Source organism: Mercenaria mercenaria, chromosome 15 (genome assembly GCF_021730395.1).
Source record: "Mercenaria mercenaria strain notata chromosome 15, MADL_Memer_1, whole genome shotgun sequence".
NCBI classification, from domain to species: domain Eukaryota; kingdom Metazoa; phylum Mollusca; class Bivalvia; order Venerida; family Veneridae; genus Mercenaria; species Mercenaria mercenaria.
This window is the reverse complement of record NC_069375.1, coordinates 54,887,012-54,902,710: the sequence shown is the minus strand read 5'-3', so window position 1 is coordinate 54,902,710 and position 15,699 is coordinate 54,887,012. Positions and strand designations below refer to the sequence as shown.

General features: G+C 34.7%; 1 protein-coding gene across 1 annotated transcript in view; it reads left to right on the top strand.

The window, feature by feature from the left end:
- Positions 1 to 317: 317 nt before the first annotated feature.
- Positions 318 to 15,699, top strand: part of LOC123555035 (uncharacterized) — a 30,801-nt gene continuing 15,419 nt past the window's right edge. Inside the window, exon 1 of the mRNA XM_045345564.2 lies at positions 318 to 474. The gene's annotated coding sequence lies outside the window, so the exon portion shown is untranslated. The remainder of the gene's footprint in view (positions 475 to 15,699) is intronic.

The following is a 15,699-nucleotide window of genomic DNA, read 5'->3' as shown; positions in this document are numbered from 1 at the left end:
TAACCGGTGCATTTGTAAAAATCACTTTAGTTTGAAAAATCAAAGTATGCGCAGAGCTATGGTACGGTCTCTATATCAAGTAATAAGATCCAAGGAAGTAAAAAGACAAAAATACTTGCATACGTTTCGCTGTCGAAATATATATCAGTTTCATCGGTTCAAATGTATCTGGTAACATATTCTGTCATTGTTTAACCGTAAAGCTGTTTCGACTGCTAAATTTGATTAAATCTAGTAAATCTTTTGAAGATTACTAAAATTTCCTTATTGACGTATCTGTGTCATGAAAGGATATCAAACCATGTAAACCTGTCTTCCACTGTTTGTAATAGTTGTAAAACGTTTGTTGATACACTTGGTACATTTGAGCACAGTGAAATAAAAGTGCCCGTCTACATTAGAAATTATTATATGAAAGACATTTGTGAAATTTTTGCTAAGCTATAGGACTAGGAGTTCCAAAATCTGCATAAGGCAAGTACATTTATTTTGAACATATCCCAGAGTTTTAGATATGCAGAAAGTAGTCAGAAAGTAAAGCAAAACTTAATTTCCTCAATTACCATGTATTTTCGATAAAGAGAAGGCACCAATTTTTTACCATAAGATAGGCACTACTTAAAGCATCTCGCATCTTACGAGAAGATTGAGTTAATAAAAAAAAACGAGCAAGAAAAGGTAACGTTACGACCACCCTAGGACTTGAGAGACCTTTAAGTTAGTCAAGCTAGACACTGAGTCACTCTAGAACACTGAATAAAATAACTGAATTTCTGGATAAAATACGGTGAAAATACTGCAATATAATCAATCAGACGAAATGCCATACATCTTGCATCATCCATGCAGGTAAAGCCCAATTTCTTCTCTGCCTCCGCAATGGTTCTTGTAGTCTCTTACTTTCTGACTGGTTCTTTGTCTCAGTTCAACAGACTGTGTGTCTTTGCCTTTCAGACAATTTCCCTCTTTCACTGTCTCTGTCCGATCCAGCAGACATGCAGGAATAATATATTTACCAATGTGTAATCTGACACGGAAGTGGTTTCATTTTGTTCAAAGACATTACAGCTACATATATTCAAGGGCACAGGAGTTTCAGGAAAGGTTGAACTTTTATCTGATCCGTCAGTCTGATGTTCTACTACAACTACCTTACGTCCATGGGTTTTGGACTTTGACAAAGGAATACCATTCAATGGAAGTAAAAGTCTATGTGAAGAAGCCAATGTTTCTCTTTTCCATTTGTTACCTAAAACATAAGGATATAAGGAGTAGGCTGGGAGGTAATTACATAATTTTATATGTCTTCTTCCAAACTATCAGGTAACTTTGACTTACCCCTAATTTCTATATTTCTAACTAGATCTCCAACCTCAACCTTAGACCATAACATTTCTTATGTCGATGACCATGTTTTCTAGCTGCACGACTAGCTGTCTTGTATGCAAATTAAGTCAACTTCTAAATCCAATAACATTCTAGAAATATCCTTGGATTTGGGGCGATTTGGTTCGATTTCTAAGAATGCATCAATCGCAAGTCGAGTATTTCGCCCAATATTTAAAAGGTTGGGGGCGTATTTCATGTGCCAGAATGTGGGTTGAATTGTATGCATGTACAAGCTTTCAAAGCTGATTTTCTATCATCCTCTAGGGTACCAAACATGTTCAACAACGTTTCATTAAAGCATTCTGGCATCCCATTTCCTTGGGGTGGTACAGAGTAGTCCTAGACTTTTCTTTAAGGACAAGTTTACACGGTGCAAGTATTACCCCGCTTTCGAATTCCTGCCTTGATTGCTATAGAGACGACTTAGAAGCCATAGTCAAAGATGTAATTTACAAATAACAATTTGGCAGAAAGGCTGGCAGTTTGGAAGGAGCTGGAAGGATTTGTGCAAATCCGGTGAAATGATCAGTTATAATCAAAACATTTCCGAATCCGCCCTTAGACATTTCAAGAGAAAAAACGCCCATGCATACAAAGTCCATTGGAAATGAGGAATGTACTGGAACATGCTTCGCAAGTTTTGAGATGAATACACTGAGGGCATTGACGAACACGATGCTCCACAGATTGCGTTGTCTGGGGCCAAAAGAACCTTGACTTTATAAGTGAAATGGTACGAGCACACCCCTGATGACCAGCTTCAACTACATCATGAAAATGGTCAAGTTGTACCAGCTGAACAACAGAATAAACATTTGATGTTCTTTTACGATAGAGAACAACACCTTCAATGTACAGGTTTCTACACTCAGACAAGTATTTCCTTACTGGTTCGGTCTCATGTGATTTCTTGCAATCTGTTAGTCTATGGCCAGCCTGTAAAAAGAGGGTATATGCTGGCTTAGGTTGAGTCATTGCCCTGCTCTTGTTCCCAATCGATAAATTTATGGTCACACCCAACAGAAATTTCATCTATTAGATTTTCTTCCAAAATTTGCTGTGATAAGATTTGTTTGTTTGTTTGTTTTGGGTTTGACGCCGTTTTCAACAGTATTTCAATCATGTAACGGCGGGCAGTTAACCGTACCAGTGTTCCTGGATTCTGTACCAGTACAAACCTGTTCTCCGCAAGTAACTGCCAAACATGAATCAGAGGTGGAGGGCTGATGATTTCAGACACAATGTCGTTTATCAAATAGTCACAAAGAACATCGCCCCGCCCGAGGATCGAACTCACGACCCCGCGATCCGTAGACCAACGCTCTTACCTACTGAACTAAGCGGGCGGGTTCCTGTGATAAGAAGAGGTTTTTTTTAAAAAATATGCATTATATGACAGAGCCTGAATAAACGCTTTCATAGCATCTGAAAATAAAAGTGTATTTCTTGAATTACAACTTGGATATCTGGACAGTACATTTGCATCTGAGTTGAGTTTCCTTGCTGTCAAGATACGAGTTATACGACCCAGGGGAGGACCTACGCCTTCAGTATCTTGAATATGAAATTGGTTTAATCGCTAAGGTGACTATGTCTTAGACTAGCTGACAAAAGATGTAGAATGTCCTTTGTTAAAAGGTAAAGCTGTTGAGACCATCTATTATATATATAAGATTTTCCTCTGGCTACCTTGCCTAAATGATTCGTGTACCAATTATTCGTAAACGATTTTAATTATGAGCTAGATGATTTCATGAATCAGGCAAATATCACTCAATGTTTCACCTATTAACCTTCAACTAATGAAATCAGCTCAAACATCTACAGGCTGAAGATATTATACTTGACTGGTCTTTTTGTTGAAGTTTCCATCAGCCAATGTCTTTGAATCTACAACAAACGAAGGGCCTACGTGGCCGAGTGGTTAAGGTCGCTGACTTGCAATCACTTGCCCCTCATCGATATAGGTTCGAGCCTAGCTCGGGGCGTCGAATTCTTCATGTAAAGATGCCACCAAGCTGGCTTACAGAAGGTCGGTGGTTCTACCCAGGTCCCCGCTCGTGATGAATAATGCACGGAGGGGCACCTTTGGTCTACCTCCACCATTAAAGCTGGAAAGTCGCCAAATGACCTATGACTGGGTCGGCGCGACGTTAACCAGCAAAATAAATAAATTAATAACAACATACGAGTCCTGTCGTATAAATGCTAAGCATATGTCTTTTGTTTAAGCTGTAACTCTATATGTTTGCCCTGACTCCTGGATGTTCATCGCCTATATGCTGTCACGTGTAGCATTTAACTATCATATAGATATAACTCTGATGCATTGGCTGTACTCCGCAAACAACGCTGAACTTCGTCTTTAAGCTGGAACTCACCTACAATCTCAGTACATTACCAAACTACTCATTTATAGTGGATAATATATTTGGCTAAGCCAGTTTACAATATGGTCCACATATGAATAAAATTATGACACACAAAACCTACACAAAGTTATAAATTATCAAAAAGTAATATGAGAATGCAAGATTATATACAATAAAGGACACTGTATTTAAGGTATTTCCGCAATCTTGAATTTAGGGTGACCTTCATTTGCGGTGTGAAAATATAGTGAACAAAAGCTTTCAATTGCAGGTGTTCCATAAAATAAAACAGCTCCGTTTGCAAGACCTGAACTAAAAGTAGCTGTATGAAAAGTAATTATAGTGAAATTTGGAAATAAACAAAGCAGCTATTTTACTTGTATTTTTCCAAATTTTTTGTTAGATTTATAACTCCTTTCTAAATACTTTATTAAAAATTCATGAATGGCAAAAGTTAGTTCAAAGTTTCAATTAATGCATAGGAGAATTATCTTACTGAATAGAACTAAACGTTTTACAAAGTCTGTTTTCAAATCTGACCACTTCATGTATTAAAACGAAAATACACTTATACATAGCTATTTTCAGCATATATAAAAGTAGTGCAATGTGCGGACAATGATTTTTCTATGTATGGTGTGCCAAGCTGCCTAAAATTGTATGACAAGTCTCAGACTTAATGTGAACAAGATTTGGCAACGATCCAAAATTCGTTTCACGGATTGTGCAAGTATAAGAAATGTTTATACTGGAATTTCTGCGGTAACTACCGAAATTACTTAGCGTAAATTTCTCACACATACATGATTGTATATTTATAAATTATATTAACAATCAAAATATTTGCTTTATCACGATATATGCAAATATTTTAGACACCCTTGAGACATTGGGCCACAGTATTTCCGCATACTGGTCCGGGACAGGTTAGATGTGTATAGTGATTCCTTATTAGATGTCTCGTGCGTCGTAAACTAGCCAAATTTGAGCTATCGTTTTTTATACAATATGAGAATTTATGCAGGATGTTTTTAAAAACACAGTGAGAATAAATCGCAGAAAAAAAAACATGCAACTAAATATGTTAGGAGGTAATACAATTTGTATACAATTGTAGATAACTACGAAAAAGACAAAATGCAATTGCTTGAACTTTTCGCGCGAAAACCTGATAATTAAAATCAGAAATATCTCAAAACTAACTTTTCTGTTCCTTGGTTCTTCGTTAAAGAATGATATTTTTCACACTTTCATAGATTTACACTGATAATAAATGTGTAATTCCGGCGTAGAAATGGACACTGACTTTACATTACTGCGGTGTTGACAGCGGTCCAGTACTAAGAATGTCTACGAAACCAAAGATAACGAGTTCTTCATCTGAAAATTACGAACATTGGGATCAGTGTTCAGTATACACCTGAAAATAATATACTTGCTATTTGCCGAGAGCACACTTGTTTTCTATCGTCGTTAATATAAAGTAGACTTTGAAATATTCGTACACATGCATTATGACATAAACACTTTTTTTTTAATATATGTTCTCTGAAATTTAATTTCACATGGTTGAAGTGAAGAAAAAAAGTTAAAATTGCTTCGTTTTATTTCTCACGGAAAATTTCGGAAGGTTTTTGATATTGGAATAATTATAGAACATATTTGCATTTAAAGTTGAAAGTTGATTGTTTTCTACAGGACGTAAAACTGAAAAAAGTAAGCACTTTTACTTTTCAGCAATGTCCCTCAGGTGAAATTTGGCATTGTTTAAAAGAGAAATCAGTTTTGTGTCAAATTGAAAGGCGTTATTCGGGTGAAACATATAGTTCCCGGAAAAGTTCTAAAATGGTTTATTTTGGGGATTTTTGTTTTATTTATAAATTCAATACAATGTGCAATATTTCCAGTTTTTTTAAATGATTGAAATTGAACTTTATTTTAGAAAAAGTTCCGATCTTTCATTAATATTTTGCCAGCGGATGCTTACAAATTTTAAGTGAAACGGCTTTCTTGTCCAAGAGAGACGTGTAAAGCGATCATTACACATTGCGTTTATTCTTTAAATTTAAAACACGGTTGTGATGTAATCCTTTGTTAGTTTTGTCCATTATATAGGTTATTGTACCGAAACTGCTCTATACACACGATTATTTTACTATACCTGTCCATTATTAACCTGAAACTGTCCATTCTTAAAATAATGGATACTTTAAGAATGGACAGGTACAGGTTAATAATGGATAGGTATAGTAACAACCTTGTACGTTTAGAGGTGCGAGTACATCAACCTATGAAATTCGAAAGTTTCGAAATATAAACCGCAACGGTTTTTTTTTTTGTTTTTTTCAAATTTTGTAGCTGCAATAAAAAAAACCCTGAATGGGAACGTATGATTTTAACCCAAATCGCCCCACAAATTATTAGTCAAATGAAAATCAAACTATGTGCCAAAAGTAAATCTTCAACCGTTAGAAAGTAGTAAAGTCCTCTTTGTGTACTCTTGAATCGCAATAGAAAAGTATCACAGATATACACTAGATATGGCACCTTCAGTCGAAAATAGATGATAATAAAACAAGAGCTGTCGGAGGACAGCAACGCTCGACTATTCAACAGTCCTGTCAATAGAATGAATATTAAAGTCGAAAAGGGGGCATCTTTTTGTAAAATTGCAAAAAGGGTTATGGAACCTGTGCTATCAGCTCATGACAATGGACAGTTGTGCAAGTTTCAATCCATTCTATAAGAAGGTACTGAGATACCAGCTTACATACAAAAGAATAACTAACAACTGCGCAGTCGAAAAAAAATAGCATAATTTTGTAAAAATGCAATGTAGAGGTATGACATCTGAGCACTGCATATCAGATCATCACAGTGAACAAGTGTGTGACGTTTTAATCCATTTCTATTCGTAGGTACTGAAATACCAGGTTACAGATAAAACCTTAATAAAAATTTCTAAGTCGTAAAAGGGGCACAGTTTTATTCAAAAGCAAAACAGAGTTATGGGACCTATGCAGCGTAAGCCAATTTCTTACTGTGAATAAGGTTCATGTAAAGTGTTTTGAAACTGTCCCTCAGGTGAATTTTTGGTTTATGTTTTTAGGCATCATAGATCTTTGTTTTTCATAAAATGTATACAAAACTGTTCAGAATAAGTAGAAGTGTCTTTCAAGAGAAGAGTTATATTTGGAATAATAAATTTTCTCTTACGACTATATCACATGTACTTTGCTCGCCCACATTCTGTTTTGTAGAAAATATCAAACTTTCTTTTCAAAACTATTTTGACATTATATCTATATTTATTGTGTGCCTAACATATTTCTCCAGGTACTACCAGTGTTGAAATTTTAAAAACATGTACATTTCAAAACGTTGCAAAAATTGCAAAGTGAAAGTAGAGCTTTCAAATTGACAAAATACTACTATAAGTACCAGAATATAATTTAGAGACATCCGTAGATAGGTTTATACGGCGGTGCATATGGAACCTTCATTGATGCACTGAGTGCAATTCCATGAAAAGCGGATACAATAATGGTTGGACCCTAAACGAGAAAACAATGGGCAGAAATAACAAACTGGAGTCCAATAGCTCTACCTATTCTTTGAATAATCAAGCTAAAAACATAATTTTCCTTTCTTTTTCAAATGCTGCAGACCTATCTTTCTCATGCAGCGTTCGTGTAAAATTGGTTAAATTTTTGTCATAACAGACATTTGATGCAGTCCTACCCAGAAATGTGCAATTTTATCTTTCTCCTACAAAGACAAAAAAAAAATAAAAATAAAAAAATTACAAAAAAACCCGTAAAGTTCCCTAAAGTGTTACTGCATGTTTCGGTATTTAGGTATTACCGTAAAATTTGGCCATAATGATCTTAATTTAACAATACATTTTTTATTTTTTATTTTGCAATAACGATGTTATTTATTGAAATAACGAAATATTTTCTCGTAAAACGAGATACGAGTCATAACTAGTAAATATCTCATGTATTACGTATAATTTGCTTCTAATAAAATTGATAGAATATCTCATGATTACGAGATAAGAACGATTGTTTTGTAATAATGATATAAAAAAACATACATACATTTTAGAATGTCTTCACCTGGACCCGTGATTTATATATAACTGCAAACTCAGCACGAACAAAACATGGACAACTATTCTTACATACATCATACGGCCAAGTTAAATTTTACTTTTTGTAAAGGTACTATAAATCATTCATAAATATGACGAAACGAAGTATGTTCGAAACTTCCTAAGAATCACCACAGAATATAATTAGTGCTTAAAAAACTTTTAATTGCAATAAATATTTATATGCAATCTACTTTAAACTCTATTGGACTGGCACAGAGACACAAATTAATGAATTGTCTTTGCCTCAAAGAGGACAATATTAGAGACCTTATATAATATCACGACAATCTTGAATTTTTCGTGAGGACCGTGTTTTAAGTCAGAGAAAAGCCTCAAACTGTCCATTATGTGAAAGAATGTACAATCTCGGCGCGATGTGCCTCGATTCGTCCATTCTTTCACATAATGGACAGTTTTCGGCTTTTCTCCTTCACATAACTGATCGGTAACATATTAAGGAGATCGGACAGTGCAACTATACTAAATGGATATCTCTTACATGAATAAGGAGACATATATTTCAGTAAGGAAATCTGAGGTAAAAGAACAATTATGTATTTAATTCCCTGAAACAAACATGGCGGCGAAATATTTTAGAAAAAACTTTGCACGTGTTTTGCGCATTAGAAAGTTTAACGATATTTTCTTGAAAAAGTAACGCTCGTGTGCACTATTTTGGCATTTCTCTGATTTGAAAATAAATATTTTATAGTAATCTAGGTTGAATACGATACCAAACAAAATTTTGCACCAAAAATTTTCACTCATTTTCTTCCAAAGCACTGTGGATGTAGGGTTCAGCGTAGCTTTCATGCTCGCAAGTTTACCTACAGATATATCTTTTCAACTTTTATCATAAAATTTTTATGTCCTTGTATTTCGAAAGCTGTTTCGAGGATTCTGAATTTTCACATGAATTTCTAATTTCAATTTGCGGAAGTACCTTAATAAGTTATTCCTGACATTTAATTGCAATTATGACTTATTGTACTGTCAGAGTATTGCCACTGAAGGTACGCTGTTTTTAATTTCTCCAGGGTATCTGAAGAATGTATGTGTTTAGGTGTATTTTTCCAGATAATTTTCCCAGAGTAGTGCAAAGACTGTCTGTTTGTTAGTGTCTACAACAAAGACACCGACATCGTTATATCACCCTCTGTTCTATCAGTACTACAAACACTGCTTTGTTTAGCGCGGAGATTCCTTTTGCTGCATCTTGTAGCAACTTTCGCAGTTGTTGTTATTATTAATTTCATTTATTCTATATCTATTTTATCCAGTCGTGAACGTCCATTTGCAACACGTGACCGTACAATATATTACCTTCTTGGACGCACGTGCGTACAAATATAACTGTAATTGTCCATATTTGGACGATTCAAAAAGTCCCATGTTACACATACGATAAAGCCAGAAACGCGTGAAAATGTTTCAGATGTTAATCGGGTAAAGTTGGCGCTCTATGTACAGAGTTCGATTATGCGTCTTGAATTCCGGACGGCAGAAATACAATATTCAAAGAAACATTTTTGATTTAAACTAAAATAAAATAGATGTAGAATAAAAAGGTTATTTAACATTGAAAGACTCGTACCCAGCTGAGAAAAACCATATTGGACGAACCGCTAGGCGAGTCCAATATGGTTTTCCCAGCTGGGTACGAGTCCAAATATAATTCGTATTGTACAGAACAATGTTAAATAACCTATTGATAATGAAGCAATATGTGGATATAGATTAAATGAATGATGTAAATCTCAACAATATAAGTTTTCTATATGAATATTTTACTGAAGATTTTAAACGTAAGATTCTAGAGGACAATGGAGTGCCATCATATACAAAATTGAATTGTAAAAATTGAACGTTGTTATTTAAATATTAAATTGACCCTGTAACAAACGGTCAAATACATTGTAGATATAACCTTCAAGCAGGACAAAGCATAGATACAAAGGAAGAAAAGCACAACCGAAGGAAATATTAAGAAAGATCAGAACAGAACATACATTTCATTTAGGATTTTAAGAATATGTTTTTCATCCATATTTCATAGGGTTGTCTTCCTTTCTACGGAATCGAATGTTTCAGCCTGTAAGGGCACAGAAACAAAGCGTTCTTGGTGCTAACTAGGAGAAGTGGATTTCAATTGCTGATACATCAAAATCACACATGTAACACGCAGGAAATGAATACGAAATAACCAATACATCAGCAGTGAATTACTAACAACCAAAACTAGAATGTGTTTTTGCCATATTGTGCAGCCAAGTGGAACGTGTTAACGATATGCACAAAAAGGCTTGATACTGATCACTTCTGTGAAGTTTCGTCGAAATCTGTCCGGCATTTTGACCTGTTATATCCGGACAAGATTTTTCTATTTTAACTCTGGTTGCTATTTTGTGCAGCGAAGCGAAACATACCAGCGATTTGTACAACTAGGGTTAGTACTGATCACTCCTGTGAAGTTTCGTCGAAATACAGCCAGATGTTTGACCTGTGAAAGCCGGACCAGATTTTTCTATTCTTAGCTCTTTTGGCCATTTTGAGCATTGAAGCGGAACGTGCCGGTGATATGCACAACTACGGTTGGTACTGATCACTCCTGTGAAGTTCCGTCGAAATCCAGCCAGCAGTTTGACCTGTGAAAGGCGGACAAGATTTTTCTATCTTTAGCTCTGGCGGCCATTTGTGCAGCGAAGTGGAACGTGTCGGCGACATGCACAACTAGGCTTGGTACTGATCACTACGGCGAAGTTTCGTCGAAATCCGGCTAGCAATTTGACCTGTGAAAGCTTAATGCGGACCAACGGACAGACGGACGGACAGACAGACGACGAAGACAAACACAATATATTTCCCCCACCTATGAATATACAAACAAATGAATATGCAAACAAATGATTACATAATTAAATCAAAATCACATTACGATTCTCGAAATTTACAATATCGCTGAATTTACGAGGTTATTTACGACATTGTTAAGGTAACAGTAAGGTAATGCTATTTCGATAACTCAAAGCATACCTTATCAACCAGATGATCCTGACTTACGATACCGTAAATGTGAAAAAGTGGATAAAAATGAAACGGGAATTTCACACAAAATAGTAATTGTCTTATCTTTAAGGAAACATCATATAACAACTTGTAATTATTTCATTTGTTGTCCTTTATTTTTCTGTTCATCTAGTTTAACTAAAACAAGTAGAAGATACTAATTAAATCATGAAGGATGAAAACGAATGGTGTCCGTAAGTAAATATCTTATTGAACAGTTGTGACATTTGCATAACATTATATCCTTATGACGGTCGGCACGTTTTTATACAATCTCGCCAGACATACGTATGTTTTTTTATCAGCACAGAAAATGACGTCAAATGACATTCAGTTTTTTCATGAATTATAATGAAAAGAAAGTACACAGGCTAAAGTCGCATTTGATTATAATCAGAGCTCATGCTCAGGGGTCATCCCGTTTCTAACGATATGAAAATTCCTGGGCTTTAGAATGATTTGTCAGCTTATCATCTACGAAAAAAAATATTTGCACTCAAACAAAATCCCACAAGGGTCCGTAACGTAGCAAGGGTATATGGAGATGTTTGGAACTTCGTGAACTAGTTCATGTTGTCTAAAAGTGCCAATATATATATGCATCTATATGCATATATATTTCCGTATTAAAGAGCTGCACCTCAGACAGTTCAGAAATATTTTCAAAATGGATTTCGTGTAATAAATGTTAATTCTACGGAAGCATGAAAGGGCCATCAAACGCTAATACGTTTTATTTCGTTACGGCCGCGGAAAGAATATAATTATAGATGATTATTATTATATATTATTATTATACCAGATTTATGTAGCGCCCTTTTCATGATAAACACGTTCAAAGGCGCTTTACATTAAAGCATGATATAATTATTTATCGCTTTTTCGGACATATCAAAACGCACCCAGCCCAGTGGGCCTATAAACCAATAATACATTGAATATGCACAAGAGTGACAAAATTATACATACATGGACGTAAAATTAAATAAAACTTCATTAGGTTGAAAAGAACATTTAAATACAAATTGATTAATGATTACAGCATAAATAAAGTTTCATCAATTGATCATAATTCCACATGTCCACGCGGCATTACCTATCGTCTGCATATTACGCTTCAACAGTAACTTCGCTCTTAATATACTTAAAAATAAGTGGAAATAAACGGCAGCATTGTCTATCAATGACATTTTGATAAAAATAAAATGGATATAAACTTAAAAAATAAATCATTAAATTTCAAATGATTTTGCTTTTGGCATCAACAAATTCATCGGTTTATTTTGAATCTTAACCTCTTAACCATACTTTGATTTGGTTTGGAAAAAATGAATTTATATCGAAGATAAAATAGCCAGAAAACGTAGGTATGTAAACATTTCCGGTGGAGCATGTAATTAACCCCTAGCCTCCCAATTCCAAGGTTCCATAAATTTTAATCCAGTTACACATGTATAAGTGCCCAAGTACGAAATGACGATGGCAGGGGTGCGAATTTCAATTCGTGATCGGAATGTTACACGACTGAGAAATGCAATCCTTGTTCATGTTTGGGGAAGTACTTGTAGCTATTTGGTGGGTTTTAACAGGCTTATCTATTTCATATATAGGAGAGTCAAAGGCGTAGTACAACCCATTCTGAAGCTTCTCGGTGGGAGGATGTGAAAAGGGTAATCCTCTTACGTTTGTGTGGGTCAGTTGAATCTCCCCATGGGTAAACATTCTGGGAATAAAAAGAGAAGTCTGTAAAAGTGACAGGCCAAATATGACCTGCATAGATCTGTAATGCACATGACAGGTACGTAGCTCAGCATACTAACATACACATAGGCATGTCGTCATTTTTCGACAATAAAAATAAATAAAATTTGAAGGCTAATGGGATGAGGTGTAAGATGAAATGAAGATTAAAAGAGACTTTTTTACACACATTTAATGTTGAACTGTAATAGAGATATACAGTACAGCCTTAGCGGTCACCTACAGGTATTAATTAAGCAGCCACTTGCCTTAAGTAGCCAATCTAGAAACCTCCTAAACTGACTTTTCTATCGTTCTAAATGAAAGGTTTTAAAATATTATTTTGATATAATTTTTGGTAACACCTTTTGACCCTCATCCTTGGATGATACTACAGTACTGGAGCTTATTTGAAAAGAGGGAAGATCAAAGTTTAGATTTGTATCTTCAATGTATGACATAAATTGTTTCAGACAGAGATTATGGAAACATTTAAATATGTTAGACTGAAAGTATGAAATATACGTTTTCTAGTATGATAAATATATGAATTTGTATTCGTATATATAAATGCTCGTACAATTTTGAAGCAATGGTATGTGTAAACGTGTAACAAGAAGTTATCATTAGGTTCAACACATCTGACCGAATGAGTTCTGCTATTGTTTGTTTAAATTCTAAATTATGGTACATTAAGTCTATAACTTCCAAATCGAAGAATTTGACGGGAAACTTAATCCACTATTCTTGGAAAAAAAGTAAATATAGATATATCTCCAGCGGATATAAGACGTTGTTTGTTTCCTGCAATTTTTTAATTTCCTTCCCTTTATAGTATTAAGGTTTCTGTGTGTTTATATTATTCGAACGCAGTTATCAAGAGCTTCTTTTCTCATTTTGTTTTACAAATGCAATGACACAGCAACTTAATATGTACAATGTACATATTACCAAGTAATAAGATCCAAGCAACTAAAAAGGCAAAAAGACTTGCTTTCATTCATTTCGCTATTGACATTTAAAAGCAGTTTCATTCAGCAGTGTTTAGATTATTGTGCAAATGTACCTGGTAACATACTGTCATTGTATTACCGTAAAGATGTTTTGACTGATAAATTTGATTATATCTAGAAAATCTGTCTTCCATTGTTTGTAGTAGTTGTAAAACGTTTGTTGATACACTTGGTACATTTGAGCACAGTGAAATAAAAGTGCCAGTCTACAGTAGAAATTAATATATGAATGACATTTTGTGAAATATTTGCTAAGCTATAGGACTAGGGGTTCCAAAATCTGCATAAGGCAAGTACATTTATTTTGATCATATCCCAGAGTTTTGATATGCATATCCAACAGAAATGTTTTATCAATCACTGAACTAGCTAACAAATTATATTACAAAGTGGAGCATCTTACTTGAAAGACTGAAACGTCGAGTTCTGACATTTCTTCAAATATGTCCTCGTAAGTAGGAGTCCGAAATATATGCGTTAATCACACAGCAAGATATATGACATTAGACAGAAGAAAGTACCAGTATTATATAGCTGACATACGAAATATCAATTTATATATTATTGACTGAAAATATTCAATATTCTATACACGTTGGGATTCATACGAAAGGTTTATATCATCAATTCAAAAAGTGACATGCATGTTTGAGGTCATTTGAAGATTTTTGCAAATGTTTATTAATACTCGTATCTTTATGTTAGTTTTACTAAATAAAATGCCATTGCTCAATACTTGTATTAATGTAACGTTATAGGGTTGATATGATTGTTGCCTTGCAGGCAGATGAAAAACATATATTTTTGGATTTTACTCTATATCGGTTTGAAAAAAAAAACACAACAGGAATGGGAAAAGCCAGATTATAAATAAAAAGTAATCAGAAAGTAAAGCAAAACTTTATTCTTCAATAACCATGTATTTTAGATATAGAGAAGGCACCAATGTTTTACCATAAGATACGGCACTACTTAAAGCATCTCGCATTTTATGAAAAGATCGAGTTAATAAAAAAACGAGCAAGAAAAGTTGACGTTACGACCACCCTAGGACTTGAGGGACCTTTAAGTTAGTCACGCTAGACACTGAGTCACCCTAGAATACTTAAAAAAATAACTGAATTTCTGGATAAAATACGATGAAAATACTGCAAAATAATCAGTCAGATGAAATGCCATACATCATGCACATTCATGCAGGTTAAGCCCAATTTCTTCCCTGCCTCCGCAATGGTTCTTTTAGTCTCTGACTTTCTGACTGGTTCTTTGTCTCAATTCAACAGACTGAGTGTCTTTGCCTTTCAGACCATGCCCCTCTTTAACTGTCTCTGTCCGATCCTGTAGACATGCAGGAATAATATATTTACCAATATGCAATCTGACACGAAAATGGTTTCATTTTGTTCAAGGGTTATACAACTACATATATTCAAGGGCACAGGAGTTTCAGGATAGGTTGAACTTTTATCTGATCCGCCAGTCTGAGGTTCTACTACAACTACCTGACGTCCATGGGTTTTGGACTTTGACAAAGGAATGCCATTCAATAGAAGTAAAAGTCCATGTGAAGGAGCCGATGTGTCTCTTTTTCATTTGTTACCTAAAACATAGGGATATAAGGAGTAGGCTAGGAGGTAATTACATAAATTTATATGTCTTCTTCCCAACTATCAGCTACCTTTGACTTACCCCTAATATCTACATTTCTAACTAGATCTCCAACTTAACCTTAGACCATACCATTTCTGATGCCGATTACCCTGTTTTCTAGCTTCATGACTAGCTGTCTTATATGCAAATTAAGTCGGCTTCAAAATCCAATAACATTCTAGAAATATCCTTAGATTTGGGGTGATTTGGTTCGATCCCTAAGAATGCATCAATCGCAATTTGAGTATTTTGCCCAAAATTTAAAAGGTGGGGCGTATTTCAAGTGCCAGAATGTGGGGTTGAATTGTAT